Source organism: Mesoplodon mirus, assembly GCF_964341445.2.
Source record: "Mesoplodon mirus genome assembly, chromosome: 6".
Classification (NCBI taxonomy): domain Eukaryota; kingdom Metazoa; phylum Chordata; class Mammalia; order Artiodactyla; family Ziphiidae; genus Mesoplodon; species Mesoplodon mirus.
In genome coordinates this window covers 144,785,549-144,802,023 of record NC_138982.1, presented here as the reverse complement: position 1 = coordinate 144,802,023, position 16,475 = coordinate 144,785,549, and positions in this window count along the sequence as shown.

Genomic DNA, 16,475 nt, shown 5'->3' with positions numbered 1-16,475 from the left:
TAGTGACTGTGCCATTCTGCGTTTTCACCAGCAGTACACAGGCAAGGGTTCCGGTTTCTTTGCATCCTCACCAACACTTGTTGTCTTTTTGATGACATCCGTCCTAACAGGTATGAGGTGGTATCTCATTGTGGTTTTACTTTGCATTTCCCTGATTTCAAAATATGTTACAAACCACAGTAATTAAAACAGTACGGTACTGACATAAAAATACAGACATATAGACTAATGGAACAGAATAGAGAATCCAGAAATAAATCCACACATATACAGTTAACTGGTCTTTGACAAGGGAACCAAGAGCACACAATGGGGAAAGGACACTCCCTCCAACAAACGGTGTTGGGAAAACTGGATATCCACACGCAAATGAATGAAGTTGAACACTTAGTTACACCAGACACAAAAATCAAAATGGGTTAAAGGCTTAAATGTAAGACCTGAAACTGTGAAACTCCTAGAAAAAAACATAGGAGAAAAGCTTTATGACATTGGTCTTGGCAACGATTTGACACTAAAAGCACAAGCAACGGGAACACAATTAGTCAAGCAGGATTGCACGGAACTAAACAGCTTCTGCACAGCAAAGCAAACAACCAACAGAGTGAAAAGGCAACCTACAGGATGGGAGAACATATCTACAGACCTGATCACTGGTTAATATTCAAAATATATAAGGGATTCCTAGACTTAGTAGCAAAAATAACTAATAACTTGCTTGAAAAATGGGCTAAAGACTTGAATGAACATTTCTCCAAAGAAGACACACAAATGGCCAACAGGTACATGAAAAGATGCGGGACAGATATCACTGATCATCAGGGGCTGAGCTCTGGACGTCCAGGCACCGTGGGTAGCAGGGCTGGTGGGGGGCCACGCTGCCCACGTCCCAGTGCTGCTTGGCCACTTCACACATATGTCTCTGGTGGGGAGTCACTGAATGCTCTGTGCTTCGGTTTCCCCATCTGTCAACGTAAGGGATCATGGCCTGGCCTCCACAGGGGAATGTGTGTAAGTGAGACGGCTGTGTGATGTTCCACACAGGGCCAGCTCTCCGTGTGGGTGGACCGCTAAGCTCGCTCACCCTCCCAGCACCGGGAGGTGCACTGTGCTCCACAGATGGTAGGGTGACCTCAGAACGAACGATGTGCATGGCTGTGGTCAGGGGCCCCCACCTCCCGCGGCCTCGTGCTCTTGGCGTGTCCTGAACTTCTGCTAGGAGACCGGCTGTGCTGTGTCCATCTGTCTGTCCGCTTCTTTCTCAGGCATCCAACCGGCTACACCTTTTCACAGCTGCTTTTCCAACCAGCCCCTGGGGATGGCTTTCCTCTGCCCATTTCATAGATGAGAACACAGAGGTGTGGTGACTTGCTCAAGGCCACACAGCTAGGCAGAATTTGGGGGGTAAAATCTGAAAGGTCGTGGGGTTCCGGAGCTCCCCTAGGACACCCGTGATCATGAGGGGCAAGGCCGGGACCCAGGTGGGAGCCACTGCAGAGCCCCCAGGTCCCTGGGTGCAAGGAGTCTCCTAGCCCCAGGGACTAGGGGTCATGGGGCCTGCCCCCCGCCCCAAGCAGGGGCACTGAGAAGCAGAGTGACCCCAGACACCCCACCTCCTCCACGTCTGCACCCATGAGGTGGGGTTCCCCCCAGAGTGTTCAGGATTCCCATGGTGAGCCCTGGGGTTTCTGAAGTGAAGACCCCTCTCCACGCCAGCTGAGGTGCTTCATAAACCCAGCGCTTCCTGCTCCGCGTAAAGCCGTAGGCAGTCACGTCCCCCTCCCACGTGGACACGGGTGTCTTGGCCATCCTGCGACCCTGGACGAGTTACTTAAGGCCCGGGAGGGTGCGGAGGACCCTTCTGCTTGCGGTCAGGGAGAGGACGGGCAGGCCGGCTGCAGCGTGACCAGGTCACCATGGACGTGTCCCCACAGTGGAGCTCAGCCTTGGCACCCAGGTGAGCCCAGACTCATGTGGGGCAGCTCCGGGCTGGGGGAGGGGAGGCGGACGGCAGAGTCAGGGCCACGGGAAGTGTCCTTGGTGCCCACACCCGGACGGCGTCCACCCAAGGCCGTGGCCTGGACGCCTCCTTCCACGGCTGAGAGGCCCTGGCATCGGCCCCTGTGCCCGGGCAGGGGGCAGGGGCGCCCCGGAAGCAGTGCCAGGAGCTCACGGGGCAGGTCTGGGGAAAGGGATAGCTTTCCGGGAGGTGCAGAGGGGAGTGGACGAGACGGGGCGGGACGGTAGAGGCAGTGATCCAGGGTACAGGCCACGTGCCCCTGGGCTCCGAGCTGATGGAAGGAGAGGCGCCAGAGCAAAGACCGCTCACGGGGCACAGAATATCCAGCTGCAACATGCCAGGTGTGTCCAGGACGCTGGGTGCTGTGGGCCTGGGAGTGATGGGGTCCGAGGAACAGGGAGACCTCTGGGCCGGGCCCCCCCGGTGACCGTGACCGTGGTGTGGGCGGCGGGCCGAGGATGCACTCCCCTCGGCCTCAGCAGGCCTCCCAGCTGGCGGCTGGGCCTCACGTCCTTGGCTGCGATGTGTCACAGCACGTGGCAAAGTGGCCCTGTGGCTGCTCACACCCCTTACGTAGATGGACACGGGGAGGGTGTCTGCAGGGAGCTCGCCCATCCTCCAGGGCCGTCACTTTGGGGGCCTTCCTAGGACAGCATCCAGGGGAGAAGGCGCCGTCCAAGCCCCCTGGGCAGGTGGGGGTGCGGGACCCTGCCCTGCTCAATTCTGCAGGGCCTGTTAGCGGCGCTCACAAAGGAAGGTCTCTTTCTGTGCTGAAAGCGTGAGGTCTGTGGCGGGAGTGGTAGCTGGAGGTGCCTGTAACAAGCGGGGCGCCTCCCTCCCTCCCCGTCGGGGGCCTTGCACAGCTGGCCCTGCTGAGCTTAGCGCTGGAGGTGGGGGGCTGGTGCTCGGTCACTGTCCTGGCCTGGGTTCCCCCTGGTGACCGAGCAGGCGCAGCCATGACAGGGTCCTGGGGTCTCCTCATCCAGTCCCACCACTGTGCACCAGGACCCCCAGCCCATCACCTCGGGCCTGGCCAGAGCCCCCTCCCCTACCGTGCACACTCCTGCCCTGTGTGCCCAGCGGACCCCAGAGCCGCCCTGCAGCCGGGCGCCCGAGGCCAAGGAGATGGGGACGTGGGTGCAGCCTCGGAGCACAGACATCGATAATTCAGCTTTTCAAACTTCAGCGATCTTTAAAGTGTTTCTTTTTCTCTTTTGATTCAGGGTCTTAACGGGAGCCCAGGCATTCCAAGGACTATTTAATATTTAAACAGTGGCCTTCACTTAGAAGGTCGTTGCAGAGCATGGAGGGGTGAGGATGGCCATGGAGCCAGCAGCGAGGTGGAGCCAGGGCCACAGTGGAGGACAACGCCTCCCGGACACTTGGGCGGGGACACGGGGGGAGGCGTGTGGGAGGGGGAGGGGGGGAGGCGTCCCCACTTGGCGCCTAACTGGTCATGTGACCCGGGGTCCAGCAAAAGCCTTGTCTGCACCTCAGTGTCCCCATCTGAGAAGTGGGTCCACAAATGCCTTCTACGACCCAGGGAACGAAACAAACTGCATGAAAAGAGAGAAGGGTTTGGGAGGGGCCAGGAGGGCCCGGGGGCTGGTGAGCCGGCCGCGAGGGACAGCACTTGTTCGCAAAGGAAAGTGTGGACGCCTTGTGACCTGGCGGTCAGGCAAGAAGCAGCACGAGGAGAGCGGAGGCTGCGTGCGGACCCCTCTCCCCCGCCCATGACCCTGAAGCCCGCAGGCCCCTCTGCCCCGAGTGTCCTGGTTTTCGCCTGCCCATCACCACCCTGTGTGCTCAGGGGCTCATGGGAAAGCATGCCTTTTAGAATGGGAAACAAATTCAGTTCATTTGTTGTTTCAGTTAAAAAATCTTGTAAATGTAAAAATGGTCCTTTACTTTTTTCCTCTGAGAAAGGACTTTTGGGTTCTCCCATTTAAGACACACTCGGGAGATTTAAAGAATTAGAGTTCAGATTCACTCGGTCGTATCCTCCTGTGGTTTTGAGACTCTCAAGGCTAAGTCTAAACTCGGAACTACAAAATCTGGGTGGATTCTAAGAGAACGCGGCCCGCTCTGGGACAGAGGTTTCTTCGTGGGAAGGAAGCGCTAGGCGGCAGGGCACTGGACGTGGCTTTCAGGGAGACAGGACCTGGGATGCCCTCGCTGCTTCCTGGGCTCGCTGGTTCTCACGGGCACTTCCCAAGGCCCCTCTGGGGTCCGGCTTCAGGCCGTGGTCTTCCTGACACACATCGTACAGTCATCGGTCTCAGATGCTTTGGTTTGAAAGGAAAAGAAAACCCCAAACTAAAATAAGAAGCCCGAATGGGCCTCGCAGGGCTCCCTGGGGTGGGTAGTGTCCTCCCTGGAGGCCTCACCCTCAGTGTTTGTGGGGCTCAGGCCTTCCTGGCAGCTGCCTTGTCTGTGGAGGGTGAGCGGAGGGCCAGGGACAGGACCTCTCCTCCCCAGACGGCCCACGGCGGTGACCCTGGACAGCCCTGCTTCCATCCCCCTCCACACTCCCCCGACAGTAGTCACTGAATGAGCCCCATCTCTGCTTCCGTCCAGCTGGCTTCTTCTAGACGTGGCCACAGAAGGACGCAGCTGAGAACCCTGCACTCACACGATCTGCTCTCTGCCCGGCCTCCGCGGCCCAGTGTTCCTGTTTCCCTGTGTTTCCTCAGCCCCCTCCCCTCTAGCTTTCTTCCTTCCTCCCTCCCTCCCTCCCTCCCTCCTTTTCTTTCTTTTGTTGAGCCTCGTGGCTTGCGGGATCTTAGTTCCCCGACCAGGGGTTGAACCCCATACCCTGCATTGGAAGCGCAGAGCCCTAACCCCTGGACCACCAGGGAAGTCCCTCCCCTCCAGATTTCTGAGCAGCTCTGACCTCCGCAGGTGAGGACGAGGATGAGAGCTCCAGGCCACCGTGCTGAGGGCTGACCCGGCTGGCCACGGCTTTCCTCGGACCCTGTCATCTCTCTGTCACCAGGCTCTCCTGCCCCTCCCTCGCTTGGCTTGGAGGGGCAACAGTTTGGCCACAAGCCCTGTTCTGTGGTCGGCACAGCCAGGGCTCCAATGGGGCCAAGTCCACGGTCACCAAGGTGGGGTCTCGGGGTAAGTGGAGGGGGGGGATCCTGCCCTGAACAGCTGGCATCGCGTGGATCCCCCGAGCCCCCATCTTCTCAGGCTGGAGCTGGGATGCCCCAAACCAAGGAACCCAAGACGGCCATTGAACACCGGAGGCTAGAGAGAGCCCGGGGCACGTTCTCTGTCACAGCCTCAGAAGGACCAGCCCGGCCGCCCGGGGATCTGGGACTCCGGCCTCCAGACTGAAAGAGACCCACTGTCTGTTGTTTAAGCCACCGGGTCTGGGGGCTTTGTCTCGGTGGCCCCAGGACCCTTGTGCCGTGTCCTGCCCCCAGCCTCCTCTTCCAGGGATCCTGCCCGGGGCCCACAGCCAGACGGTGTCCCCAAGGCCCAACACTCAGGCTGTCAGCTCTCCACAGGAACCTGCCTCGGGACCTTGGGCCCACGGACGTGCCACTGTGCTACTCCCACGTGGGCTGAGTGATCAGCGGATACCGGGCTCGAGGGGCGACCCTCAAGAGCTGCGTTTCCCATGCTGGGAGGCCCTGATGGAAGAATTGCCGCCGATGCGTGAGCTCGTGGAGGAGGCCGTCAGAGGCGCTATGAACACCTCTTGTCTGGCTGCAGTGGCCTGACCTGCAAGGGTCACAGGGAGGCTTTGCATTTCTGCTAATGCGCTGGGACGTCTGGCAAGATGGGAACCCCCCTCGACCCCTCAACTCCGCTCTGCTGCGCTGACATCTTGGGTCGGCCCTGTAGCTTGTGTCCACCTCTGAGCCCCTAAGAGAGGTCATTGGCTGACAGACCATCAGGCTCTTGGGGGTCCCCGCAGCCCCAGAGCTTGTTGAGGCTCTGCAGGGGATGGGTCCCCCGGGCTTTCTGGAGCAGCAGGTTCTCTCCCCACCTCCGTGCAGCTGTACAGTGGCCATAAGGGAGCCAGGAGGGCGTGGAGCCCTGAGTGTGGCCTAAAGCACAGGCCCCAGACCCACGGGCAGACGGCAAAGAGGGGGAGGATTTGGGCGCCGGGAGCACCCTTGTGCAGGGCGGAGCGGGCAGGGAAGCGGCTGGTTCCTGGGGACCTTCATTCTGCGGAGTTGGGGCGGTGGTGAGCTGGGTGTGGGGGGCTGGAGGGGTGCTCTGGACGGACGGATAGACGGACGTCTTTGAATGCCACCGGGCCGCTCGGCAGGCCCCCAGTGCTGACAGTGATGGACCGGGGGTCGGGGGGGGACGTCACTCCTCCCATCTTGATGTGAACCCGAATGCCTGACACCCATCCCCCCACCGCAGGGGTATGGGTCAGCCCGGGGAGCAAATGCTCCCCTCAGTGGGAGCCGGGGGTCACGAAAGTCACAGAGGGGGCCGAGAACAAGCGGTGGAGACCAGACACAGCAAGCAGCCACACCAAGGTCTCAGGGCTTGGGAGACGCTGGGGTGCAGCCCTGTCCCTCCACATATGAGGGGATTTCTTCAGGGCCAGGACCTTGCTGTCACCATCACGGTGACCCTTCATGAGCCCTCACTGTGTGCTGAGGCCCTACGAGAGCCAGGCCTCATGCCGAGGGGTCCTGAGCTCTGCCCGGGAACATAGTCCTCAAATAGCCTTCTGGAAGCCGTGCCGGGGAGCTCACGGAGGGGGCGAACCTGGATGGGGGTATTTTGAACTCTTCCTTGGGACTGGGTGTGCCAAGCTCACATAAGGGACCCACTTTCCATTTTCCTTAAGCCCCTGGGCGCCCAGGGTGTCCTTGCCATGTGTAGACCTCCCTGCTGGGATGGAGGCCCCTGACAGCCAGCCCAGGACGGGGGGCTGTTCCCAGCATTACCTCTTCTCCCCCAGGAGGACCCAGGTGCAGCCCCTCTGTGCCCCTGGCATACAGAGGGTGGCACCATCAGTCAGGGTTCTGTGGTTTATCTCCCAAATTGGAACGCCTTGAGAGAGGAAGGGGCTGTGGACATCAGGACCACCAGGGCGTGAAAGCAGGGATGGCCCCGCTGCTCCCTCAGCTTCACCCCTCCTGGTGGACCTGGCCCATTCCCGGCCATGTAATCCCGGCTGCTGCAAGGGTGCCTCTCAAGGCCGGCCCCCCTCAGACTGGTGACACCTGGGTCTGCTCTGCTTGGAGCCCTTGAGATGCATCACCCGCCTTTTCCAGCTAGAATCTTCCTTGATTTCAGAAATGTTTCTCTTTACCAGGGAGTGCAGGTGAATTTTGACTGGGGAGGGCAGGTTGGTAACTTGCTGAAGCTGACAGCGCTGTCCGCTCCCTTAGAGCTGGGGGTGCTTTCCCAAAGCCAAGGTCAGCCCCCAGCCAAGCTCTGAGTGCTCAGACGAGGCGGCTTCCAGCAGCTCCTTAGGCTGTGCTGTGCAGACCCGGCATGCGTGGGGACTGGCGTGACCCTTCTCACCGCAGATGGCTCCAGGGAAACTGCGGTTCGTGGCAGGTGATTGAGCCCAGAGCTGACGACAAGGCTGGCATAACCAGGCCATGTTGGACCACTCAAGGAGCCCCAGGCTGCCTGGAAAGCCCTGATTTAGAAAGGCATCCGGCCCGCAGGGAAGATAAGCCCAGGCTGGCCTGTCCTCCCGCATGGAAGGCGCTCATCAAGTGGCCCTATAGCTCCCAGGGGGTCTGCGATCAGAACACAGACACTGGGGCTGTTAACGCAGAGAAAACCCCAAGCGGTTCTATTGAAGATGAGGCTTCATCTGCCCAGGAATCAGGCGGGTCAGTTTCGTGCCATTCAGCAACCCCCATCACCACCACTGAGTCAGTTCTTCTGTTCTGGAACCTCATGCAAACCTCATTTCCCTGCCTGTCAAAGGAGGTCACCCCTGACCTACTGGAATGACGTAAATGCTTGGCGTGGCCTCATCATTTAAATTTCACTCCGACTTGGAGGTAGGTACCACTGTTCCTCCAGGTTTGCAGATGGTGAAACTGAGTCTCAGAGGCCAGGAGCTGTGCGGGGTCTCACCTGGTGGGTGCACAGCAGAGCTTCTGGCTGATCTGGGCACCCCATGGGGAGAGGGCCTGGGGGGTGGGGTCCTTCCCGCCTGGCCCCTCTCTTCAATAATCCCGCGAGCGTCCCAGGACTTTCCTGCCCCCCAGTAATCTCACCAGGCGTCACGCTCAGAAGCACCCCCTCCCCACATCCCCCCACGTCTTTGCCCCAGGAACTACTGCTTGTCCCCGTCACCTGGCCCTGGGAACTTCCTCATTCTCCTGCCCAGGCAGAAGGTCACCAGGGCTTTGGGGGCCTCCCGTGGTCCTGAGTTCACCTCTTTGGTCACTGTCCTCCAGGGGTTGTGGGCACCCTAAAGGCACAGCCCGCACGTCTGGTCCCTGGAGCCCTGAACCGTCAGCACTGCCTGGAACACCGCACGCGCAGCGGACACTTGTCACACGGGGCAGACCAGCGCAGCCCCTGCTTCAGTGGAGCCGGAGGGAGGCTCAGAAGCAAGGCCGCCAGGGCTCCGTCCCCCTGACGCCCGCTTGGTCACTGAAGTCTCTCAGAGAGAATCCCGGAGTAAGACCGGGGGCTCCCTGGCAGGTCCTGGAGACTCTGCCCCCAGCTCCACGCCAGCGGTCTTCCAGGTGGGTTTTGACTCTGGCAAAAGCAGACGCCTAGGATGACTTTTTAAAAGACGCGTTTTGAAGTCGAGGTGTAACTTACATACTAGAAGAGTCAGAATCCTAAGGGTCCAGCTCATGCATCTTCATGTGTCTACACCTATGTCACCACCGTCCCTGTGACGGGCTTGACATCGAGAGCACTCCCAGCACCCCGAGAGCCCCTCGTGCTCCCGTGTCCCCTCCCGGTCACTACCCCCAGGGACAACCGCTCTCCTTACCTCTGACCTCCATCAGACCCCGTCCGCCCCTTCTTGAACTTCACGCAAGGAAGCGCTCCTTCACGCAGCTCCATGACCGCTCACACACCCCGCGCAGCCCTGGGCAGCGGTGGTCGGTTCTTTCTCTGTAGGGCTGTATCGCCAGCGACCAGACTGCCATGCCTTTCTCCCTCTGTCAGCGCGGGGGTGTGCGGGTGGTCCCCGTTTGTGAATAAGCCTGGAGGACCAAGACTACCCTGAACGTTCCTGCACGCACCGTTTAGGATGCCACACTGGTGTCTGCTGGGTGTGTACTTAGCAGTGGGATCCCTGGGTCTTGGGGGGCCTCTCAAGTGGGGAGTCCGTTCACCACCCCACACCGCAGCAGGATGAGGGGCTTCCAGCAACACCACTTGGTACTGTCAGCCTTTGGAATTTCAGCCTGTCTGGCGGGTTTGTGGGAATGTCGTCTTGTTGGAAATCATAGACCACCCATCTTCAGGCGTAAGTGGAGCTTGGTGGCGAGGTTTTCCAGAGCGTTCCTTTGGTGCGGGGTGGCTGGCCTGGAGGTGGTGTTGCTGCATGGCCAGAGCAGGGAGGGGCTGAGCCCCAGAGCGGCCCCCCACCCTCCCTCCGGGATCACCTGTGGTCAGGAGGGGGTGGCCAGCCCCGGGCCCAGGCCCTGCAGGCGGTAGTGCCCGAGTGGCCGGGGTGGGGGGGACTTTGGGGACAGTGTGGGTTCCCCACTAAGGTGGCAGCCGCCCACCATCAGCTCCAGTGAGTGCTGGCCACGTGCCAAGAGGGCCTCAGACGAGCTCGGAAGATGCAGAAACCACCGCGGACGGGATGCTTCCCGACAGCCGAGTGTTGGTGTGTGAGTCTCGCGGGGCCGCTGTAACAAGTACCACAAACTGGAGACTTAAAGCACGAGAAAGTATTCTCTCCCAGTTCTGGGGACTGCAAGTCTGAAATCAAGGTGTGGGCAGGGCCGTGCTTTCTCCAAAGCCTCAAGGGGAGGATCCTTCCTGCCTCGTCTGGCTTCTGGCGTTGCCGGCCATCCTCGGGGTTCGTTGGCTCGTGGCTGCACCCCTCCAATCCCTGCCTCCGTCGGGACGTGGCTTCTCCTCTGTGTCCAAATTTCCCTCTTCCTGCAAGAACACCAGTCGTTGGAGTAGGGCCCACCCTACTCGAGTATGACCTCATCTCAGCTTGGTGACACCTGCGAAGATGTCATTTACAAATAAGGCTGCGTTCTGAAGTTCCAAGTTAACATGAATTTGAGGGGCACACTATTCAACCCACTACTGTATGTGATTTGAAAAAAGTCAACCCCCAAAATGATACGCCCTGAACAGCGCACCATCGGTGGTCTGGATCCAGCCCCAAGTGCCAGTTCCTGATGTCTGGGCGCGGCGGGCCCGGCCCCTCGACTCACGCCCTCCCCAGCTCCCCACCCCCGGGGAACCGCAGCAACACACACAGATGTGGGCGCCCACGGAGCTCTGGAAGCCGGAGCTGGTGCTGGCTTGTCTCCTCCCTCACAGATGAGGCTGGGCTGTGGGCAGCACAGCTGTGCAAAGGTGGCCTCCAGGCCTGAGAACCGCGTGTCACTGCTCCACAGCAGGACCAGCAGCGATGCCAGCGATGCTCACAGACATTGATGACCAGCCCACGAGTGGCTCCATGGCTGTGGACACAGCAGTAAGAACACTGGCCTTGCAGTTTGTATCCCTTGGCTTCTTTATTTCAATTTTCTAGACATTCCTTTTTACCGTATTTTGCAAAAGCGTCGGTCTTCGGTGGGTTGACAAATACTAGTAGGCCCTTCTCTGGATGGCTGGAGAGGTCCAGGCACCAGGCCTTAGCCTCTGAGCACCCCCATGCCCATTTTACAGCCTCAAGGGAGGAAGACCGCCTGGCCATGGCCAGACCCGCTGCTCAGGCCCTCTGACCTCCACCCATCCACACTCAGAGAGACAGGTATGAGAGGGGCTGTCAAGGTGCAGACCTGGAAGGACCCCTTGTCTTGAGGATGAAGCTACGATGATCAAGAAACTGACAAATAACTTCGAGCAATGTACACTCGTTGATTTAGACACCTGTCATCACCAGGTGTACTCTGCCACGCCCTACACCCCCCCTTCCCTGTCCGTGGCACCAGCTCTGCCCAGCTGGTTGAACAATGGAAGCAGGATAGAGACGTGTCCTGAGTTGGGTACATATAGCCATGCACGTACCAGGACACACATGTAAGAATGTTCCAGGTTCTCTGCTCATCACCGGTGATGCCGTATGCGATCGTGTGATAGTGGAATAATACATAGCACTGAAAAAGAATGCCCCCTAGTTACATGCAACAATGTGGGTCATCTTAGAAACACAGTACGGCCATACCTCGTTTTGCTTTGTTGTGATTCATAGATACTGTGGGGGTTTTTGTTTGCTTGTTTTTTTACAAATAGAAGGTCTGTGGCAACCCTGAGTTGAGCAAGTCTATTGGCACCATTTTTCCAACAGCATTTGCTTACTTCGCGTCTCTGGGTCACACTTTGATAATTCTCACAATATTTCAAACCTTTTCATTATTATTATATTTGTTATGGTGATTTGTGATCAGTGATCTTTGATGTTACTTTTGCAAAAAGATGATGGCCGGCTGAAGGCTCAGATATTGGTTACCAGTTTTTAGCAAGAAGATATTTTTCATTTAAGGTATGCACTTTTTTTAGACATAATGCTATTTCACATTGAATAAACTACAATATAGTGTAAACAGAACACAAAACAAAAAATTCGTGTGACTTGCTTCATTGTGGTTGTCTGGAACCAAACCCTCAGTATTTCCAGGTCTGCTTGTATTGAGTGAAAAAGAGCTCATTGAAGGAGGCTTCATGACATAGGCTTCAATTTGCATAAAGCTCAAAATCTCAGGCGCCCGGAGGATGCGGGTGAGGAGGGCAGGGCCTGCTCTCCCAGTAAGTGAGAGCGAGGGGTCCCAGGGGGCCTGTCAAAGTCCAAACCCGGAACCAGCTGACCCATGGAACCAGGCTCTGCCCAGAGCCCCCCAGGGGTCAGGTTCTGGGGAAGGAACACCTCCGTTCAGAAGGGGGCCAGTGCCCTCCCTCCCTCCGAGCTTGGCAAGGAGCGTCTTGCCAGGCCGTCCAGGAAGGCACCAGCAAGGCAGAGCCTGGTCTGCGCCAGCCCGCTTCCAGCACTGCCCCTTCTGATGTCTGTTTGCTCGAACACTGACCGGGCCCTACCTGGGGTGGGATGGCCTCTTCTCTGCTGGGGCCGGGCATTCACTGCGGACACTGCCGTGAGCCACTGTGACTCTGGCTGGGAACCTGGACCCCTCCCGCCGGATCCCTCTGCCCCACGGCAGGACCATCTTTGCTCCTGAGGATTCTGGAAAACCCTTAGAAAGGGAGACCCCAGGTCTGTTCTTCTGGAAAGGAGACACCCCATCCTTGTCCTGCCCCGAGGCGCCCTGAGCAGAGGGTTGTCGCCATCTCCCCCGGGAGCAGCCTCACTTGGGCAGCGGAGGCCTGGGCTTCCTGTAGTTTCCATTGGTCATTACTGCTCTCCCTGTCGGGCACATCCCAGGAGACGGTCCCCAAGTGTTTGCTGGGCAGTGTGGTGGGAAACAGCCAGCGGGAGTGGGCAAGGAGGGAGACGGGGGGCAGAATCCTCTTCAGCCCTGGGGATCCCCAGAGGCAACAGAGTCTGCCCCTGACCAGGGCATCGAGGACCCTGGAGGTCAGGGAGGGAGGAGGGAATCAGCCTGCAGGTGGAGGCGGTTACAGCGACATGGAATCTGAAGATGCAGCGGCTGGATTCCAGCCCCGGCAGAGAACCAAGTCGCTCTCGTGGGACAGAGCTGCGGGGATTAGTGATACTGAGTCACCGACTGCCGGGGGTGGAGGGGGCAGGAGAATGACAGGTGGGGACGCTCGGGCTTGGCAGGCCTGCTTGGTCCAGGGGCGGCATATTCCGAAGGGATTACAGGATCATGGACAACGGAAGCGTTGGCTGTGTGGCTTCGGCAGCCGTTCCAGCAGAATGTGCTGGAATAGAAGCAGAGGTAGGATGTGAACCCTGGAAGGAGGGTGGAAATGAAGAATCACCAACGCCCCAACCCAGACTGAGGCTCTGACCGCAAGCATGAAGGAGGCCGGGCTGGCACAGATGATGCTGCCCGAGCCTTGCTGGTCCAGGGGCCGGTCCTGGGGCTCCCTTTCCCTCTGCAGTACCTGGGGGTGCTCAGGCGGCGGCTCCAGGGATGTGAGCAGACCTGAGGGGTATTCATGAAGCAGCTCCCCCCACCATGGCAGGCTTCTCTCTGTGGACACCCCAAGCTGCCCCCTCAAGAGCCCTGGTTTTGCCTCAGCTGCTGTATGGTGGCTGAGCCTTCCCCCCAACAAGGTGGTACGTGGGCAGTGGGGCCCAGGGGCACGGGGGCCAGCAAGGGCACCAGATCCCCACCTGCAGGGGCCTCTGGGGCCACGCAGCTCACACCTCTGCCCATCAGGGCCGAGGGTTGAGCAGGTCAGTCAATGGGGAAGGCTGCCCCTGTTGTAGGAAGTCACCAGGCCTGTGCAGGAGGTGTTTTTATAGGAAGGTTTCATTATTCTCTGGTATAGTGAGGCCAACACATCAGGGGCCGACTGCTATTAGAAAGACTTTGTTTCTTACAGATCCCAAGACAAGGGGGCGTGGCACACCACGCAGGGCCTGGTGGGGAACAACCAGGGCCGGTCAGGAAGCAGGGGTGGGGAACTGGGAGCAACAGGCCAGGCAGCTCAGTGGGCTGAGGATGGGCCGGTTGGCAGGGCTCCAGCAGACTGGGGCCTGGCCCGAAACTATCCTTTCTTTCCTTTTATTAATTCCTTCTTGCTCCGCCCTCCTTCTGCCTATAAAACCTTCCACTTTGTACAGCCCCTCAAGCCCTTCCGTTTACTAGATGGGGTGCTGATCCCTGAACCCTTGAACAAAGCCAATTAGATCTTCAAGTTCTGTTGAATTTCGTTTTCCAACAAGAGTCATGGGCGGGCCGGTCCTCCTCTTGTCCTGCTCGGGGGTGGGGCAGAGTCTCATTTCCAAGCCGCCTGCTGATCCTGTACCCTCACGTCTTGGAAGGACTTCACCCTTGTCCCCGGTGCCCCGCATGGCACTCAGCTAGGGCCCATCTGGCTCGTTCCTGCCCCCCAAAGGGCTCTCGGTGCATCTTTGATGAGGAGGTTCTTGACGGGAGGGGTCAGGCCCCATGGCCAACCTGCCCGGGACATGAGGGACACAGGGAAACCCACCTCAGGGGCCTTGGGTCCCACTGGACATCCCCAGAGTTTGGGGTCATGCCCCATGGGTCCCACCAGCCTCCTGGCTGACGGTCAGCCCCTCCATTCTCCGTCAGGCCCCTCTCTGGCTCCTGCTTGCAGAGCTGGGACTTCTGAGGGCTCAGGATGCCGGGGCTGGAGGGGCCTGGGGACTCTGCAGCGGACAAGGAAGCTAGGCCGTGGGGAGGGACGTGCGTGGGGAGGGACGTGCGTGGGTGGGGACGTGCGTGGGGGTCAGTGGCGGGCCCCGGCCTGGATCCCAGTGGGCTGACCTGGCAGAGCCCCTGACAGCCAGCCCGAGGGCAGTAACGGCCAACAGGTCTTGTCTGAGTCCGTCTCTGGTACTCGCCATCATTGTTTCAGCTCTGGAGCAGGTTTCAGAGAAGAGTGGTCCCGTGCCACCACCATGCCCTCTGATGGAGGGTCTCTGAGAGACAGACGGCCATGCCTGGAAGCCGTCGGCGGTGTGTGGGCCGCAGTCAGATGCCATCACGGGTGTGAACCCCGGCTTCACCGCACCCACCCACCCACCCCTCAGCTGCAGGCAAATTCCCGGGCCTCTCTGAGCCTCTGTGTCCTCTTCTGCAAAGCAGAAACGACAGTGAGAGCCCTCGGGTTTGTGGGGTGAATGAGGTGCAGGTGGGCTGGAGTGCTGGGCCCTGAGCTGGGTAGTAAGTGCCGGCTGTCCGCTGGGCGCTCCTGCGGGTCGGGACCCCGCCGTGCAGGGGAGGCTGGGAGTGCAGGTGACAGGGCTCATGGGCACCTGCCTGGACCAAGGCCAGAGTGTGGACCAAGGCCAGGGCTGCCCAGGACACGGGGAGAGGAGTAGCCTGAGCCTGCCGGAGGGGCAGCCCTGAGTGAGGGGCAGTGCAGAGCCAGGCCCATCTGGGCCACCCTGGGCCACACCAGACCACCCTGAGTTACCCTGGGTTTCCCTGGTCCACAGCGGCCCGCCCTCAGCCACCTTGAGCCATGCTGGGTCACCCTGGGTCACAGTGGGCTACCTGGACCACCCTGAGCCTCCCTGGGATACACCAGGCTGCTCCCCTATGGCACGCGTCCTGACCACGGCGAGATCCAGGCCTGGCCTCGAGCTTGTGCAGCCCCGTGCAGGGGGGTCGTGTTACAAGGACGTTCTGTGCCGAACCCGGGCCTGTTTCTGCCTTGGTCACTTTTCAGATTTGGGGGAGGGAACAGCACGGGAGGAAAGAGTCAACTGGATTCCTTCCACCAGACCTGAGGGACCTTGCTGACGTTCGCCCCCGACTGCCAGGTAATCCATGAGAAAACTCAGAGTCAGAGCAAATCCACAGGGTTGACACATCACTCTGCACTTGGAAAGAACTTTCTGGAAATGCAGCGAGCGTGTCCTCTCAGTGCTGCCCGCGTCCCTCGAAGTGGGACTTGGTGCTCTTCCTAACCTCCGTGCGGACAGAGCCGGCTCGGGGTAGCAGGCTGGAGTCCGGAGGAAGCGGGGATCGCAGGCCCACCTCAGGGGGACTCCCTGCGGCCACTTCGGTTCCCACCAGGCCTGGCCACCCCGGCCCCGAGGCCCCGCACTGTCCTCCACTGACTCATCCCACAGACCGTCCAAGAGCGGGAAGAACAGCTTTCAGAATCGACACACAGCCCTGGGAACCGTGGGGAGCTTGCCTGGGCCTGGACACCCCCAGGCGCCTCTCTCCTGCTCAGCAGCGGGGATGCAGGTGGAGGGAGCCCCAGGGGCTGACAGATGCCACCTCCGGGGGCTCCGTGAGCCACGCTGAGTCCCCACCACACTCTCGGGGCCCGAGGACTGCCGCTGCCTGAGTTTTCCTTTTCAGAGGGAGGGTCTGCGTAGAAGGGGATGCGAGGGCCACCCGAGAAGGGGCTGCTATCTGGTCAGGGGCTGCAAGCTGTATCTGTCTCTAATTTGGACATGAAAACAAGCTCAGAGAACTGGCTCTGCTGCGGCTGCAGACAGCCTGGCGGGACCCTCGTTAGCGCCATTTGAGCCGAGGGACGCGGCTTTGCAGCAATCAGAGCAGGCCTTTCAGAGAGATGGAGCACATCCCTTGCGGTGGTTCGAGGGGCCTGGGGTGCGGGCTCCGTGCACCTCGCGGGGTTCCAGTCCCGTCCTCTGCCCCACCGGCGAGAGCGATGACTGAGCGGCTCGCGGGGACAACGGTGTGCAGCCACTGCACGTGCTGCGGGA